The following is a 6,031-nucleotide window of genomic DNA, read 5'->3' on the forward strand; positions in this document are numbered from 1 at the left end:
CAGGCGTCCGTGAGCCATACAGCATCTCCATATGCTTATCTGAAATTCTCACCAATGAATCTACATAAGTATTCTATCCCTTTTTATTTTCTTATTTTATTGTTATTCCTATTTTTCGAACCCATAAATAATGTTTAATCCGCCTGACTGAGATCTACAAGGTGACCATAGCTTGCTTCATACCAACAATCTCTGTGGATTCGACCCTTACTCACGTAAGGTTTATTACTTGGACGACCCAGTACACTTGCTGGTTAGTTGAACGGAGTTGTGAATTCAACCAGTGCCATAATAATGATTTCATACAAAGACAAACAACTTGAAAAGAACAGTGATCACAATTTCGTGCACCAGTGTTTCCATAGGGTTCTCCCATGTAATTCACCTCTTCCATTGAAGGGTTCTCAAGATCATAAGCTTCTTCTTCAGATGAAGCATCCTTAGTACTGCCTGGTGCATTTTGCATTCCAGACAGACTTTGAGAAATCATATTGACTTGCTGAGTCAATATTTTGTTCTGAGCCAATATGGCATTCAGAGTATCAATCTCAAGAACTCCTTTCTTCTGATTTGTCCCATTGTTCACAGGATTCCTTTCAGAAGTGTACATGAATTGGTTATTTGCAACCATTTTAATGAGCTCTTGAGCTTCTGCAGGCGTCTTCTTCAGATGAAGAGATCCTCCAGCAGAGCTATCCAATGACATCTTGGACAGTTCAGACAGACCATCATAGAAAATACCTATGATGCTCCATTTAGAAAGCATGTCAGAGGGACACTTTCTGATCAATTGTTTGTATCTTTCCCAAGCTTCATAGAGGGATTCTCCTTCCTTCTGTCTGAAGGTTTGGACTTCCACTCTAAGCTTACTCAATTTTTGAGTTCGAAAGAACTTTGCCAAGAAGGCATTGACTAGCTTTTCCCAAGAGTTCAGGCTTTCTTTAGGTTGTGAGTCCAACCATATCCTAGCTCTGTCTCTTACAGCAAAAGGGAATAGCATAAGTCTGTAGACCTCAGGGTCAACCCCATTAGTCTTGACAGTGTCACAGATTTGCAAGAATTCAGCTAAAAACTGATGAGGATCTTCCAATGGAAGTCCATGGAACTTGCAATTCTGTTGCATTAGAGAAACTAATTGAGGCTTAAGCTCAAAGTTGTTTGCTCCAATGGCAGGGATAGAGATGCTTCTCCCATAGAAGTCGGGAGTAGGTGCAGTAAAGTCACCCAGCACCTTCCTTGCATTGTTGGCATTGTTATTGTTTTCGGCTGCCATGGGTTCTTCTTCTTTGAAGATTTCTATTAGATCCTCTATAGAGAGTTGTGCCTTAGCTTCTCTTAGCTTTCACTTCAAGGTCCTTTCAGGTTCAGGGTCAGCCTCAACAAGAATGCTTTTGTCTTTGCTCCTGCTCATATGAAAGAGGAGAAAGCAAGAAAGTATGGAATCCTCTATGTCACAGTATAGAGACTCCTTGAGGTGTCAGAGGAAGAAAAATAGAAGGAAGAAGTAGAAGAATTCGAACTTATCAAAAGAGATGGAGTTCGAATTGTTCATTGAGGAATAGTGTTAGTCCATAAATAGAAGGATGTGAGAAGAGGGGAAGAAATTTTCGGAAATTAAGTAAAAGATTTTAAAAACATTTTGAAAAATACTAATTGATTTTCGAAAACTAAGAGTGGAAAGGAAATCAAGTGATTTTTGAAAAAGATTTTGAAATTAGAAATCAAAAAGATATGATTGAAAACTATTTTGAAAAAGATATGATTAAGAAGATATGATTGAAAAGTTATGGTTTTAAAAAGATGTGATTGAGAAGATATGATTTGAAAAACAATTTAAAAAGATTTGTTTTTTTAAAAATTAATGATTTGGCTAACAAGAAAAGATATGATTCAAACATTAAACCTTTCTCAACAGAAAAGGCAACATACTTGAAATGTTGAATCAAATCATTAATTGATAGCAAGTATTTTTGAAAATGGAAAGAAATTGATTTTGAAAAAGATTTGATTGAAAAGATTTGGTTTGAAAAAGATTTGATTTTGAAAAGATTTTGAAAACTTGAAAAAAAAATTTGCATTAAAAACAAAATCTTCCCTCTTGTGCCATCCTGGCGTTAAACGCCCAGAATGGTATCCATTCTGGCGTTTAACGCCCAAAACACTACCCTTTTGGGCGTTAAACGCCCAACCAGGCACCCTGCTGGCATTTAAACGCCAGTTTTCCTTCCTCACTGGACGTTTTGAACGCCTAGCTTTTTCTGTGTAATTCCTCTGCTGTATGTTCTGAATCTTCAATTCTCTGTATTATTGACTTGAAAAGACACAAATTAAAAATATTTTTGGATTTTTAATGATGAGGAATAATCAAAATGCAACTAAAATCAAATAACAATGCATGCAAGACACAAAACTTAGCAGTTTGTATACTACTGACACTAACAAAATGAGAATGCATATAACAAAACACTCAAGTCAAGAGAATTCAAAGATCAAAGCAAAGAAATCATCAAGAACAACTTGAAGATTAATGAAGACACATGCATGAATTCGAAAAATGCAAGAAGAACAGAAACATGCAATTGACACCAAACTTAAAATGAGACACTAAACTCAAACAAGAAATATTTTTGGTTTTTATGATTTTGTAATTTTTTGGACTTTTTTTCGAAAATTAAGTGGAAAAGAAAATAAAGGTATCAAAATTCTTAATGAGAATTCCAGGAATCATGCAATGTTAGTCTAAAGCTTTAGTCTAAAGAAATTAGACATGGCTAGCCAAGCTTCAGCAGGACATTACATTCAAGAGCTAAATTGATGAGAATCAATCATCTTTGGTGATGATAAGAACATCACCTTGAAACACTAGAATTCATTCTTAAGAACTCTGAAGAAAAATACCTAATCTAAGCAACAAGATAAACCGTCAGTTGTCCAAACTCAACAATCCCCGGCAACGGCGCCAAAAACTTGGTGCACGAAATTGTGATATCTACTTTTCACAATTCAAACAGTCCCCGGTAATGAGTCCAAAAACTTGGTGCTCAATACCATGGTCTAAACATAATTTCACAACTTCGCACAACTAACCAACAAGTATACTGGGTCGTCCAAGTAATAAACCTTACGCGAGTAAGGGTCGATCCCACGGAGATTGTTGGTATGAAGCAAGCTATGGTCACCTTGTAAATCTCAGTCAGGCAGATTCAAATGGTTATGGATGATATACGAATAAAACATAAAGATAAAGATAGGGATACTTATGTAATTCATTGGTGAGAATTTCAGATAAGCGTTTGGAGATGCTTTATCCCTTTCGTCTCTCTACTTTCCTACTGTCTTCATCCAATCCTTCTTACTCCTTTCCATGGCAAGCTGTATGTTGGGCATCACCGTTGTCAATGGCTACAATCCCGTCCTCTCAGTGAAAATGTTTAACGCACCCTGTCACGGCACGGCTAATCATCTGTCGGTTCTCAATCAGGTTGGAATAGAATCCAGTGATTCTTTTGCGTCTGTCACTAACGCCCAGCCTTCAGGAGTTTGAAGCTCGTCACAGTCATTCAATCATTGAATCCTACTCAGAATACCACAGACAAGGTTTAGACCTTCCGGATTCTCTTGAATGCCGCCATCAATTCTAGCTTATACCACGAAGATTCCGATTAAGGAGTCCAAGAGATAAACATTCAAGCCTTGTTTGCTTGTAGAACGGGAGTGGTTGTCAGGCACGCGTTCATAAGTGAGAATGATGATGAGCATCACATAATCATCATATTCATCAAGTTCTTGAGTACGAATGAATATCTTGGAATAAGAACAAGCTGAATTGAATAGAAGAACAATAGTAATTGCATTAATACTCGAGGTACAGCAGAGCTCCACACCTTAATCTATGGTGTGTAGAAACTCCACCGTTGAAAATACATAAGAACAAGGTCTAGGCATGGCCGTGAGGCCAGCCCCCAAAACATGATCAAAAGATTCAAAGATCTAAAGATCTGATCTAAGAACTAGATGTCCAAAGATGAAAATACAATAGCAAAATGTCCTATTTGTAGAGAACTAGTAGCCTAGGGTTTACAAGGATGAGTAAATGACATAAAAATCCACTTCTGGGCCCACTTGGTGTGTGCTTGGGCTGAGCATTGAAGCATTTTCGTGTAGAGACTCTTCTTGGAGTTAAACGCCAGCTTTTATGCCAGTTTAGGCGTTTAACTCCCATTCATGTGCCAGTTCCGGCGTTTAACGCCGGGCAGTTTTGAGCTGATTTGGAACGCCGGTTTGGGCCATCAAATCGCGGGCAAAGCATGGACTATTATACATTGCTGGAAAGCCCAGGATGTCTACTTTCCAACGCCGTTGAGAGCGCGCCAATTGGGCTTCTGTAGCTCTAGAAAATCCACTTCGAGTGCAGGGAGGTCAGAATCCAATAGCATCTGCAGTCCTTTTCAGTCTCTGAATCAGATTTTTGCTCAAGTCCCTCAATTTCAGCCAAAAAATACCTGAAATCACAGAAAAACACACAAACTCATAGTAAAGTTCAGAAAAGTGAATTTTAACTAAATACATACTAAAAACAATGCCAAAAAGCGTATAAATTATCTGCTCATCAGTACTGTTGGATGCATTTTGCCATCCATTCAGACTTTGAGAGATCATGTTGACTTGCTGAGTCAACACTTTGTTCTGAGCCAATATGGCATTCAGAGCATCAATTTCAAGAACTCCCTTCCTCTGAGGTATCCCATTATTCACGGAATTCCTCTCAGAAGTGTACATGAATTGGTTATTTGCAACCATGTCAATAAGTTCTTGAGCTTCTGCAGGCGTTTTCTTTAAGTGAATGGATCCACCTACAGAATGGTCCAATGATATTTTGGAAAACTCAGATAGACCATAATAGAATATATCTAATATGGTCCATTCTGAAAACATTTCAGAAGGACACTTTTTGGTCATCTACTTGTATCTTTCCCAAGCTTCATAGAGGGATTCACCATCTTTTTGTTTGAAGGTCTGAATATCCACTCTAAGCTTGCTCAGCTTTTGTGGAGGAAAGAATTTATCCAAGAAGGCTGTGACTAGCTTATCCCAGGAGTCCAGGCTATCTTTAGGTTGTGAATTCAACCATGTTCTAGCTCTGTCTCTTATAGCAAAAGGGAAAAGCATGAGCCTGTAGACTTCAGGATCTACTCCATTCGTCTTTACAGTCTCACAAATCTGCAAGAACTCAGTTAAAAACTGGTAAGGATCTTCAGATGGAAGTCCATGAAACTTGCAGTTCTGTTGCATTAGAGCAACTAATTGAGGTTTCAGCTCAAAATTGTTTGCTCCAATGGCCGGAATGGAGATGCTTCTTCCATCAAATTTGGACGTTGGTTTAGTGAAATCACCTAGCATTCTCCTTGCATTATTGTTGTTGGGTTCGGCTGCCATCTCCTTCTCTTGTTTGAAAATTTCAGAAAGGTTGTTTCTGGATTGTTATAATTTAGCTTCTCTTAGTTTCCTCTTCAGAGTCCTTTCAGGTTCTAAATCAGCTTTAACAAATATGCCTTTTTCCTTATTCCTGTTCATATGAAAGAGAATAGAACAAGAGAAAGGAAGAGGAATCCTCTATGTCACAGTAAAAAGGATCCTTATTATTAGTAGAAGAAGAAAGGGAAGAAGAGTGAAGAAGAATGGGTAAGGATAGAAGTAGTGATTTGAGATGAAGAGAGGTGAAGAGAAGTGTTAGTAAATAAATAAATAAATAGAAGAAGAGGAGAGATAGAGAATTTCAAAAATAATTTTGAAAAAGTAGTTAGTGATTTTCGAAAATTAAAGATAAGATAGAATTAAATTTAAAACAATTAGTTAATTAAAAAGAATTTTTGAAAAAGGGATGAGATATTTTCAAAAATTAAAGAGGGAAAAGTAGTTAGATGGTTTTAAAAAAGATAAGAAATAAACAAAAAGTTAATTAGTTAGTTGAAAAAGATATTAAAATCAAATTTGAAAAGATAAGAAGATAAGAGGTTAGATAAGATATTTT

The 6,031-nt window shown here is 37.1% G+C and overlaps 1 non-coding gene across 1 annotated transcript; it reads left to right on the plus strand.

Annotated features, from left to right (window-relative positions):
- The first annotated feature begins 4,933 nt into the window (after positions 1 to 4,933).
- Positions 4,934 to 5,037, plus strand: LOC130977707 (small nucleolar RNA R71). The gene has a single exon (XR_009085388.1). It is a non-coding gene; the product is annotated as a small nucleolar RNA R71 (small nucleolar RNA).
- Positions 5,038 to 6,031: the final 994 nt, after the last annotated feature.

The sequence above is a fragment of the Arachis stenosperma genome, chromosome 4 (assembly GCF_014773155.1).
Source record: "Arachis stenosperma cultivar V10309 chromosome 4, arast.V10309.gnm1.PFL2, whole genome shotgun sequence".
In the NCBI taxonomy this organism is placed as follows: Eukaryota; Viridiplantae; Streptophyta; class Magnoliopsida; order Fabales; family Fabaceae; genus Arachis; species Arachis stenosperma.